At 52.8% G+C, this 15,832-nt stretch overlaps 1 non-coding gene across 1 annotated transcript; it reads right to left on the bottom strand.

Moving 5' to 3' along the window:
• Positions 1 to 11,155: 11,155 nt before the first annotated feature.
• On the bottom strand, positions 11,156 to 11,262 carry LOC144752320 (U6 spliceosomal RNA). The gene has a single exon (XR_013594086.1). It is a non-coding gene; the product is annotated as a U6 spliceosomal RNA (small nuclear RNA).
• Between the last annotated feature and the right edge of the window lie 4,570 nt (positions 11,263 to 15,832).

Genomic DNA, 15,832 nt, shown 5'->3' on the forward strand with positions numbered 1-15,832 from the left:
ATTGACCTTCAATCCTCAGCAGAGTTCATGCAGGAATATGGCTTGATTAACAAAAAGAAAAACGGGTTTGAAAATAAGCACAGCGTAAAATACAGCAGGCTGTGTCAAATATATTCTAAACAAAAAAGGTACTTATCTAGCTGAGCTAGTAGTGAGGATGTCAGGATATAAAGCGGTGACGCTAGGGACGCTGTACCTTAAATTATAAATCAGGGAAATGACACAAGGTACAACAAGGGGTGTTAGTACTAATGGAAGGAATGCGGGCTCGTTAAGGAAACTCCTCACCTGCGCCGGCGGAAGTTGAAATGCCCCGTGAAGCAGCTGGCAGCTTCCACGGCAGCCTCCGCGGGAGAACAATGGGTCCGGCGAAGCACAAGAGGGGCTGCGCCAAGGCAGCTACAGCTGGACACAAGAAAATTCCGTGCGGCCACAACAGGAGGACAAGCATTGGAAATGAAATAGGTCTCAGATTTATTTGAGTTAGAGCTAATGGCATTGTAAATGGCAATGTCTTTTAGCCATGTGTTATGGAGTCTATGCATGTGGTGTGTAGTGGAATTATGTGGGTTGGATTGGAATTGTAGTAATGGTGGCATACTGCGCTTTAGATGAATATGTTTAAAAGTAAAGTGTACCATACTGCGATTGCTACAATAGTTAATTGTGGATGCGTTAACAATTGATGTGTGCACTGTTGCTGGTGGTGTGTGTGCCTGTAGAAATTGTGCACTGATGGCTGGTGGTGTGTGTGCCTGGTGGAAGCGTGCTCTGCCGGCTGGAGGTGTGTGTGCATGGTGGAAGCGTGCACTGACGGCTGGTGGTGTGTGTGCCTGGTAAAAGCGTGTACAGATGGCTGGGGGTGTGTGTGCCTGGTGAAAGCGTGCACTGATGGCTGGTGGTGTGTGTGCGTTTGGTGAAAGCGTGCACTGACGTCTGGTGGTGTGTGCCTAGTGGAAGCCTGCACTGACGGCTGGTGGTGTTTGTGCCCAGTGAAAGCGTGCACTGACGGCTGGTGGTGTTTGTGCCCGGTGAAAGCGTGCACTGACTGTGTGGTTGTGTGTTTGTGTGGTTGCGTGTGTGGTGGTGAGTGTGTAGTGGTGAGTGTGTGGTGGTGTGTGTGTGTCCTGAGCCCATCAGAAGCGGTCGCTCCTCACGCTGCTCCAGGCCCCGACTGGTATCGTAGCGCTATACTCCCAGAGTGCAATTTAAAGCCATACGCATTACTCGCATTGCTCCTGCATACAATTGTGCCTGATTGCTGATCGCATTTATATTGTAGCGCTGATTGCATTTATATCGTAGCGCTGTGTTGCTGAGGTGCGCATTGATAGACATTCGGTTGTGCTTTGCTGCCTTTGCCAGAGTTGCTCATTTGTACCTGATTCTGCCGGTGCCACTGGCCATTTCTTAGCCATTATCTAAGTTTTGCCCCAATCTCGTCCTGTTAGGCTCTTGGCTTGCTGCCATTTTGTTGTCTGTTGTTGTGCCTCCCTGCCCGGCTCTCCACCCCGCTCCTGCCTCCCAGCTGCTCCTCCCTCCCACTGAAAGTTTAGGCTCGACCCTCCTGTACAAGCGCTGTGACCATCCTGAGCCCATCAGAAGCGGTCGCTCCTCACGCTGCTCCAGGCCCCGACTGGTATCGTAGCGCTATACTCCCAGAGCGCAATTTAAAGCCATAGCGCATTACTCACATTGCTCCTGCATACAATTGTGCCTGATTGCTGATCGCATTTATATAGTAGCGCTGATTGCATTTATATCGTAGCGCTGTGTTGCTGAGGTGCGCATTGATAGACATTCGGTTGTGCTTTGCTGCCTTTGCCAGAGTTGCTCATTTGTACCTGATTCTGCCGGTGCCACTGGCCATTTCTTAGCCATTATCTAAGTTTTGCCCCAATCTCGTCCTGTTAGGCTCTTGGCTTGCTGCCATTTTGTTGTCTGTTGTTGTGCCTCCCTGCCCGGCTCTCCACCCCGCCCCCGCCTCCCAGCTGCTCCTCCCTCCCACTGAAAGTTTAGGCTCGACCCTCCAGTACAAGCGCTGTGACCGTCCTAAGCCCATCAGAAGCGGTCGCTCCTCACGCTGCTCCAGGCCCCGACTAGTATCGTAGCGCTATACTCCCAGAGCGCAATTTAAAGCCATAGCGCATTACTCGCATTGCTCCTGCATACAATTGTGCCTGATTGCTGATCGCATTTATATTGTAGCGCTGATTGCTATTATATCGTAGCGCTGTGTTGCTGAGGTGCGCATTGATAGACATTCGGTTGTGCTTTGCTGCCTTTGCCAGAGTTGCTCATTTGTACCTGATTCTGCCGGTGCCACTGGCCATTTCTTAGCCATTATCTAAGTTTTGCCCCAATCTCGTCCTGTTAGGCTCTTGGCTTGCTGCCATTTTGTTGTCTGTTGTTGTGCCTCCCTGCCCGGCTCTCCACCTCGCTCCCACCTCCCAGCTGCTCCTCCCTCCCACTGAAATTTTTGGCTCGACCCTCCTGTACAAGCGCTGTGACCGTCCTGAGCCCATCAGAAGCGGTCGCTCATCACGCTGCTCCAGGCCCCGACTGGTATCGTAGCGCTATACTGCCAGAGCGCAATTTAAAGCCATAGCGCATTACTCGCATTGCTCCTGCATACAATTGTGCCTGATTGCTGATCGCATTTATATCGTAGCGCTGATTGCATTTATATCGTAGCGCTGTGTTGCTGAGGTGCGCATTGATAGACATTTGGTTGTGCTTTGCTGCCTTTGCCAGAGTTGCTCATTTGTACCTGATTCTGCCGGTGCTACTGGCCATTTCTTAGCCATTATCTAAGATTTGTCCCAATCTCGTCCTGTTAGCTCTTGGCTTGCTGCCATTTTGTTGTCTGTTGTTGTGCCTCCCTGCCCGGCTCTCCGCCCCGCTCCCGCCTCCCAGCTGCTCCTCCCTCCCACTAAAAGTTTAGGCTCGACCCTCCTGTACAAGCGCTGTGACCGTCCTGAGCCCATCAGAAGCGGTCGCTCCTCACGCTGCTCCAGGCCCCGACTGGTATCGTAGCGCTATACTCCCAGACCGCAATTTAAAGCCATAGCGCATTACTCGCATTGCTTCTGCATACAATTGTGCCTGATTGCTGATCTCATTTATATCGTAGCTCTGATTGTATTTATATCGTAGCGCTATGTTGCTGAGGTGCGCATTGATAGACATTCGGTTGTGCTTTGCTGCCTTTGCCAGAGTTGCTCATTTGTACCTGATTCTGCCGGTGCCACTGGCCATTTCTTAGCCATTATCTAAGTTTTGCCCCAATCTCGTCCTGTTAGGCTCTTGGCTTGCTGCCATTTTGTTGTCTGTTGTTGTGCCTCCCTGCCCGGCTCTCCACCCCGCTCCCGCCTCCCAGCTGCTCCTCCCTCGCTCCGCCCCCTCCACTATCCACTTATGACAGGCGCATTTGCGGGTAAGCCCGTCTACGCCCGTCCGCGCCTGGCCCGCGACCAGCGCCAGACCCCCTGGCCCCCGCAAACTCCTCTCCGCCCGCATTACATACGACTCCGCTACCCTCTCAGCACTTAACCCCGGCCGACTCCCAAACTGCTACCAAGCCGCCCCAGGACACACCCATGGACCCTTCACCTGCCACTCCTGCAAGCTCGACTGCATCAGGTCCCACACCACATCCAAAGACTCCAAACAGAACTCCGACACTAACCACCTGAAGTGCATCCTACTCAACACCCGCTCGGTCCACAGACACGTCATTGAACTCTGGAACCTACTCGACACCACATCGCCGCACGTCGCCTTTCTTACAGAAACCTGGATGAACGCCTCTTCAGCACCCGACATCGCCATAGCCATCCCGGACGGTTACAAAATCATCCGAAAGGACCGCATCAACCAAACAGGAGGAGGCATTGCCATCGTCCATAAGAACACCATCCGCATCACGACCAGTTCCGACGACAACCTCACAACCGCCGAACACCTTCACTTCCAGATCCACACCGACCCTAAGACCACTCTCAGAGGCACCCTCATCTACAGGCTACCAGGACCCCGCACACAATTCAGCGAACACATCACTGACTTCATCAGCCCTCACGCCCTCCCCTCTGAGGACTACATTCTACTGGGAGACCTCAACTTCCACCTGGAAAAGAACAACGACAGCAACACCACCACCCTTCTAGACAACCTCGCCAATCTCGGACTCAAACAACTTGTCGACACCCCCACCCACCTGGCCGGGCACACGCTCGACCCAATCTTCACCTCCAGCAAGCACATCTCCTTTAATCACACCACAGCACTACATTGGACGGACCACAGCTGCGTTCACTTCAACTACAAAAAGACCACGACCCACAACCACCCACAACCTATTCCCCGGAGAAACTGGAATAAAATTACCACCGAACAGCTCTTCACATCGCTTCACCAAAACCCTCCTGCAAAATCATCGAACCCAAACCAAGCAGCCACCAACCTCACACAATGGATCACCCACAGCGCTGACGAATTAGCACCCCTGAAAAACCACCAAATCAAACAAGGCAGCAAAAAAGCCCCCTGGTTTAATGAGGCCCTTAAGAAATCCAAGAAGATCTGTCGCACCCTCGAGAAAGCCTGGCGTAAAAACCCATCCACTGACAACCTGGCCACGTTCAAGAACGCCACCCGCAAACACCACCAACTGATCCAATCCACCAAGAAATCAGCATTCAAGGATCGACTCGACAACAACGCCCACAACAGTAAAGAACTATTCAACATCGTCAAAGAGTTTACCAACCCCTCCGCTGGCACCAACGACATCACTCCATCCCAAGACCTCTGCGAATCTCTTGCCTCGTTCTTCCACAACAAAATCGCCGACATACATAACAGCTTTGGAGACCAGCCCACCCCACCAACCTCCGAACCAAAACCCCCCTCCAACAACCTTTACGCCTGGAACCCAATAACCATGGAAGACACCATCCGCCTGATGAACACCATTCACTCAGGATCGCCAACCGACCCATGTCCCCACCACATTTTCAACAAAGCAGACTCCATTATCGCACCCCATCTCCGAGACGTCATCAACTGCTCCCTTAACTCCGCCACCTTCCCGGAAAGCTGGAAGCATGCCGAACTCAGCGCCCTCTTGAAGAAACCTACAGCTGACCCCACCGAACTTAAAAACTACCGCCCCATTTTGCTCCTCCCTTTCCCTGCCAAAGTCATTGAGAAAGCCGTCAACAGTCAACTCGCCGCCTTCCTCGAATCCAACAAATCCCTCGACCCTTCACAGTCCAGCTTCCGAGCCAAACAGAGCACCGAGACCGCCCTCATCGCAGCAACAGACGACATTCGAACTCTACTGGACAACGGAGAAACAGCTGCCCTCATCCTACTCGACCTCTCCGCAGCCTTCGACACGGTCTGTCATAGCACCCTCATACAGCGCCTCAGCAACGTCGGAATACAAGGAAAAGCATTAGACTGGATAATCTCGTTCCTCGCCGGAAGAACCCAGAGAGTTCGCCTCCCCCCTTTCATATCAGTGGCCACCGAAGTCATCTGCGGCGTACCCCAAGGTTCCTCACTCAGTCCCACCCTCTTCAACGTATACATGAGTCCCCTCGCATCCATCGCGCGCCAACATAACCTCAACATTATCTCCTACGCAGATGACACCCAGCTGATCCTCTCCCTCACCAAAGACCCAAACACCGCCAAAACCAACCTACACGAAGGGATGAAAGAAGTAGCCGAGTGGATGAAGAACAGCCGTCTAAAACTTAACTCAGACAAAACGGAAGTCCTCATCTTAGGATCATCCCCCTGCGCCTGGGACGACTCATGGTGGCCACCGGCCCTGGGAACCGCACCCATACCAACAGACCACGCACGTAACCTGGGCTTCATCCTAGACTCCTCCCTCTCGATGACCAGACAAGTCAACGCCGTCTCATCATCATGCTTCAACATCCTACGAATGCTCAACAAAATCTTCCGCTGGATGCCCACCGAAACAAGAAAGACGGTCACCCATGCACTGATTACAAGCCGACTAGACTACGGAAACACCCTTTAGGCCGGAACCACAGCCAAACTACAGAAAAAACTCCAACGCATCCAAAACGCCTCAGCCAGACTCATCCTAGACATCCCCCGCCAAGCTCACATTTCCGATCACCTGAGAGACCTTCACTGGCTCCCCGTCAACAAGAGAATAACCTTTCGCCTCCTCACCCACGCACACAAAGCCCTCTACGACCTAGGACCCGAATACCTCAACACGCGCTTGTCGTTCTACTCCCCCACCCGCCACCTTCGATCATCCAATCAAGGCCTCGCCGTAATTCCACGCATCCAAAGATCCACCACGGGAGGAAGATCCTTCTCCTACTTAGCGGCCAAGACCTGGAATTCCCTCCCCACCCACCTCCGCCTCACACAGAACCACCTCTCCTTTAGAAAACAACTTTAAACTTGGATCATTGACAAGTAAAGCTCCCACCCTCCCTCAAGTGCCGTGAGACCCTCTGGGTGAGTAGTGCGCTATATAAATTTAAACTTGACTTGACTTAACTTGTGTGTGGTGTGTGTGTGGTGAGTGTGTGGTCTTATGTGTGTGGTCTTATGTGTGTATTGTTATGTGTGTGGTGTTATGTGCGAGTGTGTGGTGGACTTAGTCCGAGTTTTCGTACCCTGCAAACTCACACACTGCCCCTACACACTCACACACTGCTCACCCTACACACTCACACACTGCTCACCCTGCACACTGCTCACCCTGCACACTCACACACTGCTCACCCTGCACACTCACACAATGTTCACCCTGCACACTCACACACTGCTCACCCTACACACACACACACACACTGCTCACCCTACACACTCTCACTCTGCTGTCTCTCTCACTCTGCTGTCTCTCACTTTGCTGTCTCTCATGCTGTCACTCACACATGTATGTGAACAAATCTTACCTAGGCAATAACAACAATTATAACAGTACAGCATAGAGGACTTATCAAAAACAATGAACTAGAAATATGGAGAAAGAATTCATTTAATCAACACTCATTGTTGCGATCACTGTCTGTCACATTTATGTTGATCCTTATCTGTTTTGTGTTTTGTGTTCCCCCCTCCCTATGCTCCGCCCCTTGCCTGGCTACGCGGGGGCGTATTGTAAGCAGACCCGATGATGAAGCATGTCACACACATTGTGTGTGAGTGAGGGCAGTTTTTCTAAATACATTTTATTTTTCACAGCCCTTTGTCTTCGTCTGTACCAAGTTTCTTTCTCTCCACCCCTCCATGTGTTTACATTGTTGATTAGGGGGTTCGGGTGGTGGAGTTCATTTGTTGACCCTCTCCCCTCCTTTGTGATTAATGTTATTGAAGGAATGTCAGTAGGAGGCTTGTCTCACAAACGAGCATTTTGCGGCATTTAAGAAATCATTTGTGTTCAGCAGAACGATGTAAGCCACAAGAGGTGGAGTGATTTGAGGCACTAAAGTGCTGATGTAATACTACTCAAACATGGCGTATAACCTTCAGTCCTGTCTGCACTTGACATTTGTCTTCTGATTCCCACACTTTGCACCCTGTTTGCCGATGCTGGCACGCTCATTAACTTGGCACCATCTTGTAACTGAGCCCCCAACATCCTTGGCAGCCATGTCTTTTGAAACCTTTGTACCGTGCTGTGGGCCTACTACTGAGGCATCACTCATAGAAAGGAATGCTGGGTAACTAGTTTATTCAGTACTCACGGCTCACCTTTTATGCACCGATCAGTCACCTGCCCAGTTATTAATGTACTGAATATTTCGTAGATGATGTACTCTGCTCGTGGTTTGGTTCACTGTGACTGGGAGACCGTTATGAAAACATGTGACACAGAACATGAGCTTTACATGTGTCTTAACCTTCAGCACATAACTAGAACGAGTTATGTTAAAACGAAGCGTACTTATGAGTAATCTGGAGTTCGTAGGAGTAGCATTTACATTTACTGGTGCATGATTTGTGAATGGGTTTCTCTCCGGTGTCAGCTGTCAGTGCACTGGTCTGTCTGAGACCTCTCCTGATCTCTTACAGATCTGTTGCCTCCGCATGACGTGCGTCCTCAGCAGTTTACTCTTGGGGTGAACTTTCAACCCACCCCTTGCACCCCGGGAGCCATCCACAGAGTGAGTAGTGATGCTCTGACAGGTGAATGTTGCTATGATTACGTATGGTAATCCCCATTACTCTTAGTCCTACTCGTCCTCGACCCAGTCATCACACATGAGGTATTCCACACGACAGGAAACAAAACAGGAAACGCTTTTAGACTCCACCCACCCTCCTGTCAGGTGCTATAACACACCTCACCACCAGAAGCAAATCCTGATGTACCAAGCACCAAAGGCCTGGAAAGGGAGGGCGGGCGGGTTGTATGACTGGGTCGAGGACGAGTAGGACTAAGAGTAATGGGGATTACCATACGTAATCATAGCATTACCTCTACGTCCCTCGTCCTCGACCCAGTCATCACACATGAGGCATACCAAAGCAACGCCCAAACAGGCCTTTGGCAACCCACACACAACAAGGCACAGACCAGACACAAAGGAGTGCAGCAAGACAAAGTTGCAAGAAAACAACAGAATCACAGCGGAGGGGAAAATCCCCACAGCCAGCAACACCCCACGACCAAAAACAAGTCCGGTCAGACAAGGCACAACCCCACCAATAGGGTCGCACGAATGCGGACTCGGAGGCCCAGGACCCAGCCCGACAAATCCACTAAGAGACACACCCAGGTAAACAGCCCAGGAGGCAGACACGCCCCGAGCGGAACGCGCCAGGACACCCGTCGGACTGGGCAAACCAGCACCAAGATAGGCAAGAGCAAAGACCGCCAGAAACCAGCGATCCAAAGAGAGCCAGGAAGCAGCCGTAGCCAAACCAGCCAAGCCAAATGACACGGAGAGAGAGGCAGAAGAGCGAAACACCCCAGAACGAGCCACAGAAAGTACAAGGCACGGTCGAGGCCAAAGGAAAGAACAGAAAGCCACCAGGCACGACAGAAATTCAAGGCCCACAGACTCCAAAGGACAAAAGGGGAAAACTGTAAAACCCCCAAGACCAAGGAGACACCCCAAGGGGGTGCCAAAGAGCGACCAGAAGGAGAAGAGAGAAATTCCGAAAAAGGCAAGAAAACCAACAAGCCATCAGAAGGAAGAAAGGAAGGAATCCGGGACCCGGAAGGCACGGAAAGCAGCCCAAAGGCCCAGCAAGACAACCAGAGGAGGAACACCACCTCAAAAAAGAAGACCAGCTCTCCGAAGAGGAAGACAAAGTAGACTTCCCACGAGAAGCCCGCAGCACCAAAGCAAGTGGTCGGGCAGACCACGGGTCCCAAGAGACATCCGTCCAACCCCCAAACCGCCAAGGAGAGGGGAACCAGAAAGAGGGACGGAGATCACAGAGGAGAGGGGCGACGGGGCAGAAGCCAAGGAGGCCCCATCGCCAGGCCCAGCAGAAGAGGAAACCAGGACCACCTCGGCCAGCGAGGCAGCACTGCCACCACCTGAGCCCCCTCCCGCAGAACCGTCAGCAGAAAGGCAGGAAACAAAGGAAAGGGAGTAAAGGCACAGAAAAACCAGGGAGGCCAAAGGAGAGACAGGGCATCCACCCCCCCTGTGCACACCACTGGAGACCCGGAGTAGAACAGGGGCACCAGGGCATCGGACCCCGAGGCAAACAAGACCAGAGCCGGAGTCCCGAACCCCAGGCAAAGCTTCCGAAAGGGCCCGGGAGCCAAACACAGGGACAGAGATGAGGGAAACCACCGACTCAGGGAGCCCGCCACCACATTGACCACACCCCCAATGAGTGGAGTAGACAGGGCCAGAAGAAGAAGCTCCGCCCAAGCCGAGATGGAACAAGCCACCAGATTCAGGGAAGAACCGTGGGGCCTCCCCGTGAGATTCAGAGATGCCACAGTCACTGCGTAGCCCGATCGCACCATGACATGGCAACCTTCCAGACGAAGACGAAAATAACGAAGCGCCCACTCCACTGCAAACAACTCCCTCCAGTTGGACGACCTGCGAGACTCCGACGGGAGCCAACGCGCCAGCACCACCCAACGGGCCAGAGTCGCGCCCCAGCCCGAGGTGCAGGCATCCGTGGTCACAACCAGAGGAGGAGGGAGACGAAACAACATCCCCACGGAAAGGCGGGAGGGGTCCAGCCACCACGGAGAGCAGACACAACATCCAGAGACCTAGGAACAGGAACCGCAAAGTCCAGGACAGTAAAGGGGACCCACCGCTGCACATGCCACAGCAGAGGCCGCAGAGGAACCCAGGCCCAACAAAAATTTCCAGGTCCGTGGAAATTTGAGCCCAAGACCCGCCGAGGCAGGGAATTGAACCCTGGTCCCGGGCTAGACCCCCGCATCAGGGTCTGACGCTCCAACCATGGAGTCCACTGAAAACAGAAGCAGCCATGTGGCCACGAACCTCCAGCCACTGAAGGATGGGAGCCGAGGCTCGGGACAACAAGCACCACAGCAAGGAATGGAGGCGACGAATCCGGGCGTCCGGCAGGAACACCCCGCCCAACACAGAATCGAACACTGTACCGATGAAGGTCCTCCGGGTCGCAGGCTCCAGGCGACATACAGGCAAGTTGAACAAAAACCCGTGGTCCCTGAGCACAGACACGGACAAGAGAAGGTGGCGAGACACAACCTCCAGGGACGGAGCCTGAACCATCCAGACACCCAAATACGGGAACACAGACACCCCCAGGAGATGTAGATGGGCCACCAAGGGAGCCACCACCATGGTGAACACCCGGGGGGCGGACCGAAGACCAAAGGGGAGGACGCAGAATGGCCAGCGCTGATCCTCCAGGCAGAATGCAGGAAATGCCAAACCGTCACAGCCACCGGGACGTGCAGACACGCATCCCTGAGGACGAGCGTGGAGAACACCCAACCCGACAGGACAAACGGAAGAACCATCAGGAGGGCCTCCATCAAGAACGGGAGCATCCGTACGAACAAGTCCAGACCCCGTACAACAAGGCCAGGTGGCGGCATCAGCGAGAACGTCCCAAAGGGCGGTCCAGTCAGGAACGCCGCGGACCAGACCCGGCACCCCTCAGGGACCATGTGTATACTTTAAAGGAACGCTCCACGAATTAGCGAGGCAACCTTGCGCAGGGGCCAAGCAAATCTTCTCTGTATCGTTCCAATCATAGTATATGTGCTGCCGAAGCGAGCACTGCAGAAACACCTCCAGCGAGACACCAAACAGACGGGCACCAGAGAAAGGCAGCCGCAAAGCCAAGGAACGCGGGGCCGCGTCCGACATCCAATCCCGCAGTAATAGGACACGGTGGGCAGCAACAGAGGAACCACAGGACACAGCAGAAGCCCACCATACAGGAACAAAGGTGATGGCCGACAGAAACACCACCAGGTGCTCCATAGACTCCAGCAACTCCGGACAACTGGCACCCTTCTGCATGGACGAAAACAGGGACTCGAAATCGGCCAGCAAAGACAGGGCAACGTACCCCCAAAAAATGCCAGAACGAACAGCCAGATAAGAAGCGGCAGAAGACATCCACAGGGCAGAAACTACCCACTCGTCCACACCGTCCCACAGAATGTGAACAGCAGCCATGGAAGGACGACCCACAAGACTGGCCACCACAGAGTCCACAGGAACGGAAATAGGCAAAGTGTCTGCCAAATCCCATAACGGAGAAAGCAAGGACACAAACCAGGGCATGGAGAAAGATCCGCGTCCTTGTACACCCGCAACAGAACCCAGGACACAAAAGAGGCACCAGCAGAGAAGAGGCAACAGGCCACCAGTGCAAGAGAACATCCAGAGAAGCGATGGGCACAGATTCTTAGGAAACCCCACGGCAATCCAAACATGGGAAAGGAAGACAATCAAGAGCTCCCTGGAAATGGACAAGCCCCGCAGCGCAATTGCAGGAAGCGAAGACCCCCCAGATGCAACAGGGGAAGAAAATCCGAAGAAAGGCAGAAACCCCAACAGATCCCAAAAGGGCGACATGAAGCCGGTCCCAGTACATGAAAGGAAAAGAAATCCAGAATGAGCAATAGTCGTCAAGGCGCTGGTGGGCGTCAGGAAGAGTAATCAAGCAATAGCCCAGAGTCACATGGCGCTGGAGCAACCCGCGGCCAGCGCCGGGGATCGAACCATGAACCTCGTGGACCGGAGTCAGGTGCCCAGGCCACTGCGCCACACCCCTCCCTCAAGCAACAGAAGAGCCCCAACAACAGAAAGAGACTCCAGAAGAAGGCGCCCAATCCAGGCATCGGCACACCTCCAGGCACGCACCACAGGAGAGGGGAGGGACCCCACCGGAAAAAAAAGGGAAGATGCAGGTACAGGAGAGGAACACCTACCCTCATGACGGAGATTGCACACGACCAGCGCTCCAAGCTGAACCAAAAGAAAAAACTGTGGCCAAACATCCGGTGCAACTACCCCTGAAAAAAACATTAGAGGGCAGGACGTAGCATAGTGTACAAATGTCAAATGCATCCATTCCAGTAAAAAAGGCACCATCAAGGGACAATGCGGATGAGGGGCAGGCGAGCCACGAACCGTGAATCCCAGCACCAAAGTCGGCAGCGCCAACAGCATGGCCACATCCACATCCACGGAAGAGCGCAGACTCCGCATGGAAGAGGCCCCGGATGCAATCCCCGGCAGCTCCAGGAGTCTCCGCACAGGCACAAGGCTCAGGCTTCTGCAATGTCAAATCTTCAGAGCCACACAACCGAGAACAGGAACAGGCATGGCACCGCCCATCAAGGAAATGGCCCCAAGAACCGGAGCGCCCGGAGCCCACCCGGGCGCCCGCCCACACCAGCACCCGGCACACCGAACACTGCCGACGGGCGGAAAAGAGGGCAATGCGCATGCGTGCAAACCCAGGAGGACGCCGCCAAGACAGTCGGCAAAGCACCGCCGCCGGCCGCCCCAGTGCAGCAGGGAGAACAACTCGTCCTTCTTCGCAGGCACACTCAGGAGCCAACGCCAGGGCCCCCGCAAAACAAAGAGGCACTGGCGAGAACAGGGAATCCAAAGGGGAGGAGCGCGCCCCACAACAGCCCAGCGCTCACAGCCCCAAACCCCTACCTGCACTCCAGGAACCAGGCAGGAAAGGACAACGAGTAGCAGGATATCCGGACGATCCACAGCACATCCAGCAGCGGGAACAGAGACCAGGGCAGGAAACGAAACAGGAAGACCCATGAAGCCAAGCAGCACAGGTCACCCGAGCCCAGGAGGAGAAAGGGAAGCCCAGCAGCCCCACTCCAAGGAATCCCACGACGGTCCATGGGAGTCCCCCCAGAGCCCAGCAGTGGAGGATCCACAGGACAAACGAAGCAGGTAAGCGCCCGGCACTCACCCCAGCGTCTCCCATCAAGTAAACCACCGACAGGAAACAAAACAGGATTTGCTTCTGGTGGTGAGGTGTGTTATAGCACCTGACAGGAGGGTGGGTGGAGTCTAAAAGCGTTTCCTGTTTTGTTTCCTGTCGTGTGGAATACCTCATGTGTGATGACTGGGTCGAGGACGAGGGACGTAGAGGTAATGTACCTTTCTGCTGGATCTGCACTCTTTAAGGAAGGCCTGGTTTGCAGAATAAAGCATTGCGTCATTTTGCCGGAATTCTAAACTTTCCCATTTAAAGGGCCACGCAGGGTATATTTAGGTTGTATCAGTGAGCGGCTGATTAGTATGAAACGTTTGCTAATTGCAGGTGAGTCACACGAGTGGTAATATGAAAACCTAGTACGCACACCACTTGCCACTGGAAGTCCTTATTTAAGGGACCCAGCACTTTGAATTTGGAAATCAAATGCCTTTAATTGTTTTCGTGGCTAATGAGCTACTGACTGATATCTTATGTGTTAATGAACGTTTTACAAGCAGATTGCATTATATTTTAAAATAATCTCCAGTGCAGTCCTTCAGACAATGTGCAGCGCTCCAGTGCTTAAAAGGGTTTTGCGCTTTGTAGCTCCTTAAAACAAATACCTTACTTCAGTGTGTTTCCGGAACATTAGTGAGTGTGTTTATCTGAGGTTTACCATGATTTAAGCGCTTCAATGTTTGACAACAGTGCAACTGAGAAGTAGGGATTTAAAGTGATTTTCCGGAATAACACAGGTCGGATACGTAAAAGAACCTAGAGGTAGAACGTTCATTCCTCTGTCCCATTGAGCTGACAACAAAAACAAGAGACAAAATACAATGCATTTATTTGTTTGTGGTGTAAATTTCTCCATTGAAGCTGTATAAAAGTGAACGCTGAGCCGACGGGGGGGGGGGGGGGGGGGTAAAGTGAAAGCACGCGATGGGGAAAGCGGAGACATGGAGAAGAGGCGCTGATAGGTAGAACTTCGTCCGTGAAATGGATCCAAAAAAATAAAAGAAGCTCAAGAGTGGTGCACGCGCGCTCGCCACTGCAAGCATATGTCTTCAATTATGGTTAATTGAAGATATATAGCCTTTGAAGATATATGGCCATGGGCGGAGCTACGCGACCGCCCATGGCCTTTTGCGTGTTCTGTTTTAAAAGTACACACATGCAAAGGCCTAATGAAAATGGAACTAGGAAATAACACGCACGAGCTGCGTGGAATTCCTAGGTCCATTTTCAAAACCCCAGGAAAAGGACTCTCGCTACGAGACACTGCTTCCGCAGTGTACGCTAGGCCCGAGACCTAAAAAAGAAGCAGCCGGTCGCGTCCCACAGCGTGTAGTTCAAAACGCTGCCGGCAATGAAGGATATTTGAAATGCTCAAATAAGCGGGACTGGAGGGAAGGCCACGGCAGAAGGGAGAAGTATCTAGAGGTAAAAGGGGCCAAAAGCAGGGCACACAAGGAGAACGGGAACAGAGACGCTGCGGTAGCAAGCTACGGTGATTTGCAGGACGCTATCAGAATGGAAGGGGCGAGGTGCAGGACAGGATCCGAAGCCAAGCAACAAAATCTCCGTTGCTTGTGCTTTTAAAGTAAGGGAGTGTTAACAAACTCCTCTTCTGGTAGCACGATAAGGGATCATCAGTAAAGTATCAGCTTACTAAAGAGCCAGCACTGACATTTCCCCTGTATTAAGAGAGATTGTGCAAAAAGCTTGATGCCTAACAATTTGGTATCTGGCTGAGCGAAATGTTCATGAATTATGGCAATGCAACTAAAGGAGACTCATGGACTGGCTTGAGAGTCGGGTGGGGCAATGGATCTCCTTACCGCAGTCCCTTGCTGTGGCTTTGGCAATTGCTAAAATGATATGCAGCGTGAGGCACCAATATGTGTATCTGCAGAGGTTGGGCGGAGCGGGTGGGTGCCCCCTTAAAGAATAAGCAATTAGCTACTGCTGCGTGCAGGATAGAGTCTTATCCTCTAACTATAGATTGAGGTTAATCCACTACAAGTTCCTCCACTGCATTTACAGAACCCCTGTTTGGGTACATAGAACCGGTCTGAATGAGGACGCAAGCTGTGTAAGATGCCGGGCATCGGAGGTGAATTTTCTGCATCTGCTTTGGACCTGCCCGGAGGTTGCAAGTTATTGGGAGCGCATCTTTGAAGTGCTGGATGAAAAGCTTTAGTATGAGTCGGAGTGACCCCCTCTGACAACCCTCCTGGAACATGTGCAACCTGTGCCATCACCTCACAGGAAGCTGGCGGCTCTGCTCATGCTGCTTGCAAAGCAGCAGGTGTCCATGTGCTGAGGCAGACGACGTATCCCTGTGCTGCTGACCGGTTGGGCGATGCAGCGTTCTGTCAGGGAT

This window comes from Lissotriton helveticus, chromosome 4_2 (assembly GCF_964261635.1).
Source record: "Lissotriton helveticus chromosome 4_2, aLisHel1.1, whole genome shotgun sequence".
Lineage (NCBI taxonomy): Eukaryota > Metazoa > Chordata > Amphibia > Caudata > Salamandridae > Lissotriton > Lissotriton helveticus.